The following is a 15,474-nucleotide window of genomic DNA, read 5'->3' as shown; positions in this document are numbered from 1 at the left end:
TTCATTAGATACTACAAAAATGCACAATATGTAAAACTTTCTTTCGACGTCCTCCCACCATCAATTTTAGAAAATTTATAGTTCTGCCATCGTCAATGTAAGTTGTATAGAACATAACACTATAACATTTTCATATAAGGACTTAGATAACAGAGATATATCAGACTATTAAGGAGCTATATCATATTGGATTTTTTAACACTATTTATTCCCTTAAATTAAAAAACTAAATTAAAAATGGCGTTCAAATTTTGGAGAAAATTAATAAAACTCTTCAACAGACAGGTGCGTAGTTAATATTTTAGCATATCATAATATTTTTATAAAACATGAGACTATATAAAAAAACAACACAAAATATTTTAAAGCTGCATGGTTTATTAATAAAATAATTATATAATACTGATCAATTCCAGTACAATATGTCTCTAAACTAACTGATAACAATAATGTGTAAGTAACAGTCATAAAAAAGTTAATTTAATCTACTCAGTATAACGATATATCAGTTATTTTAGTTATATAAATAAATAATATGTAAATAGCTTGGACTTAGGAGGTAGTGACAGCCATGGCAAATAGGCTCAAGCTCGATCCTACCTGAAACAAAAAGAAATTGATCGTATATAGAACTACGTGTTATTCAAAGCGTAGAATCATTTAAACAAACATTGTAGATTTCAACATCTGATAACAATAATTAACAAAGTTGTAAAAGCATCTCGCAAACAACGCCATAAAGATTAACTCTCATATACTTCAGGTATTTTTACGAATGTGTCATTAATATATTACATGAAATGAACTAAAAATGTATTATGGAAACAAAAGATATGTCTGATGAATATAGGTGATGAGAATAGATATATAACTCAGCGAAAATGTTCCCCTGTATCTTGTAGCAAACCTAATATAGCAAAATATAACCAGACTTTATAATTTAGGATTGGGATATCCAGAGTGTTTTTGCTATAAAATCTTAATTGCTCTTTGTAATGTAACTATTATTTCATCTCGTCACAATTCTATAAAAAATTAACATTAATTTTTTTCTCAAAAGCAAAGTTTTTTGTTGAATAAGTTTTTTTATAAAATTTTGTTTTCTATAAAAATATATAGTGATAAACAATGGTAACTAGTATTTCTGTTTTACTGGCCTGAAGCATTAGTTTGCTTAAATTATATAAAACCAGCATAGGTATTCATGGCTCAAAAACATATTACAAAAAACACATACCTACATGATATAATATTGCAATTAATTAATGAAGATATATCGTGACATGTATTCAGAAAATACCAGAAAAGAAAAAATATGAAAACAAAATTTATACCCACAAAGAAAGAGAAAAAGTGGATATAATGCATAATACATAATATACACATAATTAACTGATGATAAATAAAAAGTACAGAAAAAAAGCATGGAGTACAAGGTATCACTTAACAGAACGAAAACTAAATGAAGACTAATATACTCCAAAGGATAGGGAAAAAAATTAGAGAGAAGCATTAGTAATCTTTCATGCCGTGGTAAGTGACCTATTCATTCTGTAGAAGTGATAGTTTAATTTACAAATGTTTAAACATAATGGTGAACTCCAGAAATAAATAATTTGGACGCTATTATAAAATATGTTAAAACCAGAGGATGGATAGACAAAAAGGAGGCTTTTTCACTGGCGTAATAAAATGGAAAACTTTTTTACAGTCACCAAAACACAAATTCATATTCGACGATCTGAAACATTAATTTATTCTATGCTAATAATTAAATTATTAATTATAATTATATAATAAGTGGTAAAACGGACACATAAATGTTTATATAGATTATAGAGACAATACGAGATGATATGGCAAACGAAATACAAAAGATAAACAGAAAATAAAAGCTGAGATACAAATAAAAAAAAGGAAAATGCTTGGTTCTATTAATTAAATAGATTATTCTGAGGGTATGTACGATCAAAATGTGCCAAAAACAAGGTTATAAGTCCACAGTGGTTGCAAGACGGTAGAGTATCTCCTATTATGGCATGAGAAACTAGCACAACTATTTTAAGTGTTGAACGCTGTTTAGTTTTACTCATCAAGATAATTAATTGGTAATGTTTACTATAACCATTGTTAATTTTATTGTTCTTTCTATTGCACATTAAAAGATGCATTTAAATTGATATGATATCTATATGATATATGATAATTGAAAAATATAAAAACAGTGACTAGTAGTAGACAACCGCTAAAATATAAACATGCAATAGTATAAACAATTTCTCTATTGTGTTCAATAAATCATACACCTCATAACGTTCCTCTCTACTTACTTGATATATTCTCATTCAAATTCCTCACGCATTGATCCATCTGGGTTTCTGTTGATACTGGGCGGTACGTCAGTCACGTTCCTCTTCCTTCTGGATTTGGGTTTTTCTTGGTACTCTTTGTCGTTAACGTCAGTAACATCTTCAGTGTTCTCCAAAGTGTTTTGTTGTTCTTTAGGCGAATCCATTATGTCTCTCGAACTATTCTCCACTTACAACTTATTCTGTGAATCACAAAGGAATCGGATTTAATATTTAGCGAGGAAGACGAGACAACGGTTTAATTGCACGCAAATTTTTCCCGCGATTTCCGTTGATATTTCACGGTGCGATTGCAGCGAGATAAGACGACAAATTAAACTATTTTCGTTACATTGTGTACCCATATATACCGTAGCACAACGTGTCATAAATTAGAGAGAGAGAAAATGGAGGAATCCAGTGACGTGGGTATAATGAAAAGAAAACGTAAAACGTCGATTTTTAAATTCTTAGATCATCCGCAATCGACGAGTAATTCCCGAAATATTGTTCGGCCTGTTTTTATGTTTATTGCTTTCGGTCGGTCTTAACCTTTCTCGAAATCAAAGCCATGGATTGTCCAATTGCGTTCGATTGTTAAGGAAAGCGTTAATTAATCTTAACTAACGGAGATTATAAACAATTATTTATAAGATTGACGACAGAGTTAGATAATTGATATATAAACAAAACATTAAACTCACACCCACATTTTTATATACCTAGAAAAATCAGGCTGTGCGAACGTCATAAGGAACTATCAATATATTCGTGAAGAATCACGGATCTACCAGAACCCAATAATCTAAAGCATTGCCAACAGACTAAAGTGCACCAGATTGGTCAATAAATATTGTCCTTCGAGTTCTCAATAGATTATTCTCATCAAAGTACTTGGTCTGGTCGACTAGTAAACATGAGAAAATCCATCCAAATGTACCTTGAGAAAGCCTCAAAATAAAATAAAGGAAATGTGAAAAAACGCTACTTAAATGTTATAAAAAAGAGCTTACATCTGGCAAAAAGCTGCTGTATCTACAATAGTTTGCTGATTCTCATAATGATTTGTTTATACTGTAGAAGAGAATAAGTTGTTTTAATGAAAAAATATGTTTGCCTTTCTGAAAAACACTTCTATCTTCACCGAACTATTGCATTATAGTCGGGAGTCAATGAACATCCCAGAATAACACTTTTTGATACCTTCAAGAGTCATGCATGTTTTGGTTGCAAAGCGCCTAATGACCCAGAACATCAATATAGCAACACATGGTGTTGTCCTATTGAGCAGGCATCGAACAGAAAGAACGAAAGAAAGAAAAGTGGTCGCCAAAGGCTGTAATTAAGAAGCGGTTTGCAAAATATAAATTGTTTGTTGTTATTAATTGAGTTTAGAAGATAAAATGTTAAAGAGAAAAGTATTTAAAACTGTCATTTGTAAATTTGACAATATAAATATAATGAAATGTTTAATAGTGTTTTATGTAATTTACTTTTTTAGAAAGAGCCCTGACAAAATATACACAGTAGATCAGATGGCGGAATAATATGGCCACAGATTGTAAAGTCCTCCCATCATTGCATATTCAATCAAATCGAATTGTTATGTGATGTGACGAAAAATTACTACAGTAAACATGCAGGCCAAAAAAGATATACAGGCAAGAACTGTTTGTATATTTGCAAACAATACCACCCTTCGGTTTGGATAAACTGCATCAGTCACACAGAAGAAGAAATTAAAGAATGTTGGAATTGTAACCTAGTGTTAGATTGCCAAATTAACAACTTAGTTATTGACTTGAATACTAGCGCCTAATGTGACTGTGAGTGAATGAAACTTTCGGGATGTGGGTTTACGATTCAATTCTGACAATATTAACACAGGGTGGTGAGAATGGGAACAACTATAAAGTGAGTAAATAATTAATATAGGAGAACTGTAGAAAATCGTATTGTAAAGTGCGAAAGATTTTTGTGCGTAAATATGTATGTAATTGTTCAGAATATATAAACATTTGGTAAAAATGACCTAGGAGAGAATAAATACTAATTGTTTTGTAGACATGGTAATTTCATTAGGGAGAATGCAGTTATTGAATCTAATTTTATCAAGAAAAATTTACGCAGGTAGTGACGTAATAAACTAATGAGAAATATAGCGATTTCAGAATTATTTGTGAAAAAAAAGCACAGCAACGAAGGAAACAAGAACTAAACATGAAAAGATCAATATGTTCCCTAATAAAAATAAACTACATTACTTGTGTGTAGAATTATTAATTCGGTTAGATCAATGTAAATATAATTAAATAACTCTCACTTAAAAACTGTGGTGTCTGTTTAATTAACTGCAGTTTAAGTCCTTCTATAATATATACATTAGATGTACTATAATGTTAAAATAAATTATATTTTATAGCAGTTTTGTTTCATTATTTTATTTAGATTACAATGTTATTAATGAAACTAAGTAAAATTAGTAAAATGTTAACGTTAAAAGCGGCAACATTGTATCGTTTTAACGTCATAAAGTGATATGACGTGAGTTCACTGATATATTGGATATACTATATAGCAATATTCTATATAGAGTATTGAAAATCAAAAAGGTTTTTAGCTAAAAATGAAATAAAAGCACAAAAGCGTCCGATAGTTTTGTCCATCGCCATTATGGATATGTATGTAATTATTCAGAATATATAAACATTTGGTTAAAATGAATCCAGAGAGAATGAATACTAATTGTTTTGCAGATTAATGGCAATTGCATTAGGGAGAATGCAGTTATTGATTCTACTTTTATCGAGAAAAAAATACACAGGTAGTGACATAATAAATTAAGGAGAAATACAGTGATATCGGAATCCTTTGTGAAAAAAAAAACACAGCAACGAAGGAAACAAGAACTAAACATGAAAAGGTCAATATGTTCCCTAATGAAAATAAACTACATTACTTGTGTGTCGAATTATTAATTGGGTTAGATCAATGTAAATATAACTAAATAACTCTCACTTAAAAACTATGATGTCTATTTAATTAACTGCAGTTTAAGTCCTTCTACAATATATACATTAGATGTACTATAATGTTAAAATAAATTATATATTATAGCAGTTTTGTTTCATTATTTTATTTAGATTACAATGTTATTAATGAAACTAAGTAAAATTAGTAAAATGTTAACGTTAAAAGCGGCAACATTGTACCGTTTTAACATCATAAAGTAATATGACGTGAGTTCACTGATATATTGGATATACTATATAGCAATATTCTATATAAAGTATTGAAAATCAAAAAGGTTTTTAGCTAAAAATGAAATAAAAGCACAAAAGCGTCCGATAGTTTTGTCCATCGCCATTATGGATATGTATGTAATTATTCAGAATATATAAACATTTGGTTAAAATGAATCCAGAGAGAATGAATACTAATTGTTTTGCAGATTAATGGCAATTGCATTAGGGAGAATGCAGTTATTGATTCTACTTTTATCGAGAAAAAAATACACAGGTAGTGACATAATAAATTAAGGAGAAATACAGTGATATCGGAATCCTTTGTGAAAAAAAAAACACAGCAACGAAGGAAACAAGAACTAAACATGAAAAGGTCAATATGTTCCCTAATAAAAATAAACTACATTACTTGTGTGTCGAATTATTAATTGGGTTAGATCAATGTAAATATAACTAAATAACTCTCACTTAAAAACTATGATGTCTGTTTAATTAACTGCAGTTTAAGTCCTTCTACAATATATACATTAGATGTACTATAATGTTAAAATAAATTATATATTATAGCAGTTTTGTTTCATTATTTTATTTAGATTACAATGTTATTAATGAAACTAAGTAAAATTAGTAAAATGTTAACGTTAAAAGCGGCAACATTGTACCGTTTTAACATCATAAAGTAATATGACGTGAGTTCACTGATATATTGGATATACTATATAGCAATATTCTATATAGAGTATTGAAAATCAAAAAGGTTTTTAGCTAAAAATGAAATAAAAGCACAAAAGCGTCCGATAGTTTTGTCCATCGCCATTATGGATATGTATGTAATTATTCAGAATATATAAACATTTGGTTAAAATGAATCCAGAGAGAATGAATACTAATTGTTTTGCAGATTAATGGCAATTGCATTAGGGAGAATGCAGTTATTGATTCTACTTTTATCGAGAAAAAAATACACAGGTAGTGACATAATAAATTAAGGAGAAATACAGTGATATCGGAATCCTTTGTGAAAAAAAAAACACAGCAACGAAGGAAACAAGAACTAAACATGAAAAGGTCAATATGTTCCCTAATAAAAATAAACTACATTACTTGTGTGTCGAATTATTAATTGGGTTAGATCAATGTAAATATAACTAAATAACTCTCACTTAAAAACTATGATGTCTGTTTAATTAACTGCAGTTTAAGTCCTTCTACAATATATACATTAGATGTACTATAATGTTAAAATAAATTATATATTATAGCAGTTTTGTTTCACAATTTTATTTAGATTACAATGTTATTAATGAAACTAAGTAAAATTAGTAAAATGTTAACGTTAAAAACGGCAACATTGTACCGTTTTAACATCATAAAGTAATATGACGTGAGTTCACTGATATATTGGATATACTATATAGCAATATTCTATATAGAGTATTGAAAATCAAAAGGGTTTTTAGCTAAAAATGAAATAAAAGCACAAAAGCGTCCGATAGTTTTGTCCATCGCCATTATGGATATGTATGTAATTATTCAGAATATATAAACCTTTGGTTAAAATGACCCAAGAGAGAATGAATACTAATTGTTTTGTAGACATGGTAATATCATTAGAGAGAATGCAGTTATTAAATCTAATTTTATCAAGAAAAATTTACACAGGTAGTGACAGAATAAACTAATGAGAAATATAGCGATTTCAGAATTATTTGTGAAAAAAAAAATACAGCAACGAAGGAAACAAGAACTAAACATGAAAAGGTCAATATGTTCCCTAATAAAAATAAACTACATTACTTGTGTGTCGAATTATTAATTGGGTTAGATCAATGTAAATATAATTAAATAACTCTCACTTAAAAACTATGGTGTCTGTTTAATTAACCGCAGTTTAAGTCATTTTATAATATATACATTAGATGTACTATAATGTTAAAATAAATTATATTTTATAGCAGTTTTGTTTCATTATTTTATTTAGATTACAATGTTATTAATGAAACTAAGTAAAATTAGTAAAATGTTAACGTTAAAAACGGCAACATTGTACCGTTTTAACTTCATAAAGTAATATGACGTGAGTTCACTGATATATTGGATATACTATATAGCAATATTCTATATAGAGTATTGAAAATCAAAAGGGTTTTTAGCTAAAAATGAAATAAAAGCACAAAAGCGTCCGATAGTTTTGTTCATCGCCATTATGGATATGTATGTAATTATTCAGAATATATAAACCTTTGGTTAAAATGACCCAAGAGAGAATGAATACTAATTGTTTTGTAGACATGGTAATATCATTAGAGAGAATGCAGTTATTAAATCTAATTTTATCAAGAAAAATTTACACAGGTAGTGACAGAATAAACTAATGAGAAATATAGCGATTTCAGAATTATTTGTGAAAAAAAAAATACAGCAACGAAGGAAACAAGAACTAAACATGAAAAGGTCAATATGTTCCCTAATAAAAATAAACTACATTACTTGTGTGTCGAATTATTAATTGGGTTAGATCAATGTAAATATAATTAAATAACTCTCACTTAAAAACTATGGTGTCTGTTTAATTAACCGCAGTTTAAGTCATTTTATAATATATACATTAGATGTACTATAATGTTAAAATAAATTATATTTTATAGCAGTTTTGTTTCATTATTTTATTTAGATTACAATGTTATTAATGAAACTAAGTAAAATTAGTAAAATGTTAACGTTAAAAGCGGCAACATTGTATCGTTTTAACGTCATAAAGTGATATGACGTGAGTTCACTGATATATTGGATATACTATATAGCAATATTCTATATAGAGTATTGAAAATCAAAAAGGTTTTTAGCTAAAAATGAAATAAAAGCACAAAAGCGTCCGATAGTTTTGTCCATCGCCATTATGGATATGTATGTAATTATTCAGAATATATAAACATTTGGTTAAAATGAATCCAGAGAGAATGAATACTAATTGTTTTGCAGATTAATGGCAATTGCATTAGGGAGAATGCAGTTATTGATTCTACTTTTATCGAGAAAAAAATACACAGGTAGTGACATAATAAATTAAGGAGAAATACAGTGATATCGGAATCCTTTGTGAAAAAAAAAACACAGCAACGAAGGAAGCAAGAACTAAACATGAAAAGGTCAATATGTTCCCTAATGAAAATAAACTACATTACTTGTGTGTCGAATTATTAATTGGGTTAGATCAATGTAAATATAACTAAATAACTCTCACTTAAAAACTATGATGTCTGTTTAATTAACTGCAGTTTAAGTCCTTCTACAATATATACATTAGATGTACTATAATGTTAAAATAAATTATATATTATAGCAGTTTTGTTTCATTATTTTATTTAGATTACAATGTTATTAATGAAACTAAGTAAAATTAGTAAAATGTTAACGTTAAAAGCGGCAACATTGTACCGTTTTAACATCATAAAGTAATATGACGTGAGTTCACTGATATATTGGATATACTATATAGCAATATTCTATATAGAGTATTGAAAATCAAAAAGGTTTTTAGCTAAAAATGAAATAAAAGCACAAAAGCGTCCGATAGTTTTGTCCATCGCCATTATGGATATGTATGTAATTATTCAGAATATATAAACATTTGGTTAAAATGAATCCAGAGAGAATGAATACTAATTGTTTTGCAGATTAATGGCAATTGCATTAGGGAGAATGCAGTTATTGATTCTACTTTTATCGAGAAAAAAATACACAGGTAGTGACATAATAAATTAAGGAGAAATACAGTGATATCGGAATCCTTTGTGAAAAAAAAAACACAGCAACGAAGGAAACAAGAACTAAACATGAAAAGGTCAATATGTTCCCTAATAAAAATAAACTACATTACTTGTGTGTCGAATTATTAATTGGGTTAGATCAATGTAAATATAACTAAATAACTCTCACTTAAAAACTATGATGTCTGTTTAATTAACTGCAGTTTAAGTCCTTCTACAATATATACATTAGATGTACTATAATGTTAAAATAAATTATATATTATAGCAGTTTTGTTTCACAATTTTATTTAGATTACAATGTTATTAATGAAACTAAGTAAAATTAGTAAAATGTTAACGTTAAAAACGGCAACATTGTACCGTTTTAACTTCATAAAGTAATATGACGTGAGTTCACTGATATATTGGATATACTATATAGCAATATTCTATATAGAGTATTGAAAATCAAAAGGGTTTTTAGCTAAAAATGAAATAAAAGCACAAAAGCGTCCGATAGTTTTGTTCATCGCCATTATGGATATGTATGTAATTATTCAGAATATATAAACCTTTGGTTAAAATGACCCAAGAGAGAATGAATACTAATTGTTTTGTAGACATGGTAATATCATTAGAGAGAATGCAGTTATTAAATCTAATTTTATCAAGAAAAATTTACACAGGTAGTGACAGAATAAACTAATGAGAAATATAGCGATTTCAGAATTATTTGTGAAAAAAAAAATACAGCAACGAAGGAAACAAGAACTAAACATGAAAAGGTCAATATGTTCCCTAATAAAAATAAACTACATTACTTGTGTGTCGAATTATTAATTGGGTTAGATCAATGTAAATATAATTAAATAACTCTCACTTAAAAACTATGGTGTCTGTTTAATTAACCGCAGTTTAAGTCATTTTATAATATATACATTAGATGTACTATAATGTTAAAATAAATTATATTTTATAGCAGTTTTGTTTCATTATTTTATTTAGATTACAATGTTATTAATGAAACTAAGTAAAATTAGTAAAATGTTAACGTTAAAAGCGGCAACATTGTATCGTTTTAACGTCATAAAGTGATATGACGTGAGTTCACTGATATATTGGATATACTATATAGCAATATTCTATTTAAAGTATTGAAAATCAAAAGGGTTTTTAGCTAAAAATGAAATAAAAGCACAAAAGCGTCCGATAGTTTTGTTCATCGCCATTATGGATATGTATGTAATTATTCAGAATATATAAACATTTGGTTAAAATGAATCCAGAGAGAATGAATACTAATTGTTTTGCAGATTAATGGCAATTGCATTAGGGAGAATGCAGTTATTGATTCTACTTTTATCGAGAAAAAATTACACAGGTAGTGACATAATAAATTAAGGAGAAATACAGTGATATCGGAGTCCTTTGTGAAAAAAAAACACAGCAACGAAGGAAACAAGAACAAAACATGAAAAGGTCAATATGTTCCCTAATGAAAATAAACTACATTACTTGTGTGTCGAATTATTAATTGGGTTAGATCAATGTAAATATAACTAAATAACTCTCACTTAAAAACTATGGTGTCTGTTTAATTAACCGCAGTTTAAGTCATTTTATAATATATACATTAGATGTACTATAATGTTAAAATAAATTATATTTTATAACAGTTTTGTTTCATTATTTTATTTAGATTACAATGTTATTAATGAAACTAAGTAAAATTAGTAAAATGTTAACGTTAAAAGCGGCAACATTGTACCGTTTTAACATCATAAAGTAATATGACGTGAGTTCACTGATATATTGGATATACTATATAGCAATATTCTATATAGAGTATTGAAAATCAAAAAGATTTTTAGCTAAAAATGAAATAAAAGCACAAAAGCGTCCGATAGTTTTGTCCATCGCCATTATGGATATGTATGTAATTATTCAGAATATATAAACCTTTGGTTAAAATGACCCAAGAGAGAATGAATACTAATTGTTTTGCAGATTAATGGCAATTGCATTAGGGAGAATGCAGTTATTGATTCTAATTTTATCGAGAAAAAATTACACAGGTAGTGACATAATAAATTAAGGAGAAATATAGTGATATCGGAATCCTTTGTGAAAAAAAAACACAGCAACGAAGGAAACAAGAACTAAACATGAAAAGGTCAATATGTTCCCTAATGAAAATAAACTACATTACTTGTGTGTAGAATTATTAATTCGGTTAGATCAATGTAAATATAACTAAATAACTCTCACTTAAAAACTATGATGTCTGTTTAATTAACTGCAGTTTAAATCATTTTATAATATATACATTAGATGTACTATAATGTTAAAATAAATTATATTTTATAGCAGTTTTGTTTCATTATTTTATTTAGATTACAATGTTATTAATGAAAGTAAGTTAAATTAGTAAAATGTTAACGTTAAAAGCGGCAACATTGTACCGTTTTAACATCATAAAGTAATATGACGTGAGTTCACTGATATATTGGATATACTATATAGCAATATTCTATATAGAGTATTGAAAATCAAAAAGATTTTTAGCTAAAAATGAAATAAAAGCACAAAAGCGTCCGATAGTTTTGTCCATCGCCATTATGGATATGTATGTAATTATTCAGAATATATAAACCTTTGGTTAAAATGACCCAAGAGAGAATGAATACTAATTGTTTTGCAGATTAATGGCAATTGCATTAGGGAGAATGCAGTTATTGATTCTAATTTTATCGAGAAAAAATTACACAGGTAGTGACATAATAAATTAAGGAGAAATATAGTGATATCGGAATCCTTTGTGAAAAAAAAACACAGCAACGAAGGAAACAAGAACTAAACATGAAAAGGTCAATATGTTCCCTAATGAAAATAAACTACATTACTTGTGTGTAGAATTATTAATTCGGTTAGATCAATGTAAATATAACTAAATAACTCTCACTTAAAAACTATGATGTCTGTTTAATTAACTGCAGTTTAAATCATTTTATAATATATACATTAGATGTACTATAATGTTAAAATAAATTATATTTTATAGCAGTTTTGTTTCACAATTTTATTTAGATTACAATGTTATTAATGAAACTAAGTAAAATTAGTAAAATGTTAACGTTAAAAGCGGCAACATTGTACCGTTTTAACATCATAAAGTAATATGACGTGAGTTCACTGATATATTGGATATACTATATAGCAATATTCTATATAGAGTATTGAAAATCAAAAAGGTTTTTAGCTAAAAATGAAATAAAAGCACAAAAGCGTCCGATAGTTTTGTCCATCGCCATTATGGATATGTATGTAATTATTCAGAATATATAAACATTTGGTTAAAATGAATCCAGAGAGAATGAATACTAATTGTTTTGCAGATTAATGGCAATTGCATTAGGGAGAATGCAGTTATTGATTCTACTTTTATCGAGAAAAAATTACACAGGTAGTGACATAATAAACTAATGAGAAATATAGTGATATCGGAATCATTTGTGAAAAAAAAACACAGCAACGAAGGAAACAAGAACTAAACATGAAAAGGTCAATATGTTCCCTAATGAAAATAAACTACATCACTTGTGTGTAGAATTATTAATTCGGTTAGATCAATGTAAATATAATTAAATAACTCTCACTTAAAAACTATGATGTCTGTTTAATTAACTGCAGTTTAAATCATTTTATAATATATACATTAGATGTACTATAATGTTAAAATAAATTATATTTTATAGCAGTTTTGTTTCACAATTTTATTTAGATTACAATGTTATTAATGAAACTAAGTAAAATTAGTAAAATGTTAACGTTAAAAGCGGCAACATTGTACCGTTTTAACATCATAAAGTAATATGACGTGAGTTCACTGATATATTGGATATACTATATAGCAATATTCTATATAGAGTATTGAAAATCAAAAAGGTTTTTAGCTAAAAATGAAATAAAAGCACAAAAGCGTCCGATAGTTTTGTCCATCGCCATTATGGATATGTATGTAATTATTCAGAATATATAAACATTTGGTTAAAATGACCCAAGAGAGAATGAATGCTAATTGTTTTGCAGATTAATGGCAATTGCATTAGGGAGAATGCAGTTATTGAATCTAATTTTATCGAGAAAAAATTACACAGGCAGTGACATAATAAACTAAGGAGAAATATAGCGATATCAGAATTATTTGTGAAAAAAAAACACAGCAACGAAGGAAACAAGAACTAAACATGAAAAGGTCAATATGTTCCCTAATGAAAATAAACTACATCACTTGTGTGTAGAATTATTAATTCGGTTAGATCAATGTAAATATAATTAAATAACTCTCACTTAAAAACTATGATGTCTGTTTAATTAACTGCAGTTTAAATCATTTTATAATATATACATTAGATGTACTATAATGTTAAAATAAATTATATTTTATAGCAGTTTTGTTTCACAATTTTATTTAGATTACAATGTTATTAATGAAACTAAGTAAAATTAGTAAAATGTTAACGTTAAAAGCGGCAACATTGTACCGTTTTAACATCATAAAGTAATATGACGTGAGTTCACTGATATATTGGATATACTATATAGCAATATTCTATATAGAGTATTGAAAATCAAAAAGGTTTTTAGCTAAAAATGAAATAAAAGCACAAAAGCGTCCGATAGTTTTGTCCATCGCCATTATGGATATGTATGTAATTATTCAGAATATATAAACATTTGGTTAAAATGACCCAAGAGAGAATGAATGCTAATTGTTTTGCAGATTAATGGCAATTGCATTAGGGAGAATGCAGTTATTGAATCTAATTTTATCGAGAAAAAATTACACAGGCAGTGACATAATAAACTAAGGAGAAATATAGTGATATCGGAATCATTTGTGAAAAAAAAACACAGCAACGAAGGAAACAAGAACTAAACATGAAAAGGTCAATATGTTCCCTAATGAAAATAAACTACATCACTTGTGTGTAGAATTATTAATTCGGTTAGATCAATGTAAATATAATTAAATAACTCTCACTTAAAAACTATGATGTCTGTTTAATTAACTGCAGTTTAAATCATTTTATAATATATACATTAGATGTACTATAATGTTAAAATAAATTATATTTTATAGCAGTTTTGTTTCACAATTTTATTTAGATTACAATGTTATTAATGAAACTAAGTAAAATTAGTAAAATGTTAACGTTAAAAGCGGCAACATTGTACCGTTTTAACATCATAAAGTAATATGACGTGAGTTCACTGATATATTGGATATACTATATAGCAATATTCTATATAGAGTATTGAAAATCAAAAAGGTTTTTAGCTAAAAATGAAATAAAAGCACAAAAGCGTCCGATAGTTTTGTCCATCGCCATTATGGATATGTATGTAATTATTCAGAATATATAAACATTTGGTTAAAATGAATCCAGAGAGAATGAATACTAATTGTTTTGCAGATTAATGGCAATTGCATTAGGGAGAATGCAGTTATTGATTCTACTTTTATCGAGAAAAAATTACACAGGTAGTGACATAATAAACTAATGAGAAATATAGTGATATCGGAATCATTTGTGAAAAAAAAACACAGCAACGAAGGAAACAAGAACTAAACATGAAAAGGTCAATATGTTCCCTAATGAAAATAAACTACATCACTTGTGTGTAGAATTATTAATTCGGTTAGATCAATGTAAATATAATTAAATAACTCTCACTTAAAAACTATGATGTCTGTTTAATTAACTGCAGTTTAAATCATTTTATAATATATACATTAGATGTACTATAATGTTAAAATAAATTATATTTTATAGCAGTTTTGTTTCACAATTTTATTTAGATTACAATGTTATTAATGAAACTAAGTAAAATTAGTAAAATGTTAACGTTAAAAGCGGCAACATTGTACCGTTTTAACATCATAAAGTAATATGACGTGAGTTCACTGATATATTGGATATACTATATAGCAATATTCTATATAGAGTATTGAAAATCAAAAAGGTTTTTAGCTAAAAATGAAATAAAAGCACAAAAGCGTCCGATAGTTTTGTCCATCGCCATTATGGATATGTATGTAATTATTCAGAATATATAAACATTTGG

General features: G+C 27.4%; 1 long non-coding RNA gene across 3 annotated transcripts in view; it reads right to left on the bottom strand.

Moving 5' to 3' along the window:
- Positions 1–358: 358 nt before the first annotated feature.
- Positions 359–15,474, bottom strand: part of LOC143192523 (uncharacterized) — a 42,231-nt gene continuing 27,115 nt past the window's right edge. For all 3 annotated transcript variants that reach the window (XR_013004796.1, XR_013004798.1, XR_013004797.1), the window contains 2 exons: positions 2,331–2,551; positions 359–600 (listed from right to left, as the gene is read on the bottom strand). This is a non-coding gene — a long non-coding RNA (uncharacterized LOC143192523). The remainder of the gene's footprint in view (positions 601–2,330; positions 2,552–15,474) is intronic.

Source organism: Rhynchophorus ferrugineus, unplaced genomic scaffold (genome assembly GCF_030347505.1).
Source record: "Rhynchophorus ferrugineus isolate W39M unplaced genomic scaffold, kcgeb_rfMv2 rfM3, whole genome shotgun sequence".
NCBI lineage: Eukaryota > Metazoa > Arthropoda > Insecta > Coleoptera > Curculionidae > Rhynchophorus > Rhynchophorus ferrugineus.
The sequence above is the reverse complement of the archived record's forward strand: the minus strand, read 5'-3'. Positions and strand labels throughout refer to the sequence as shown.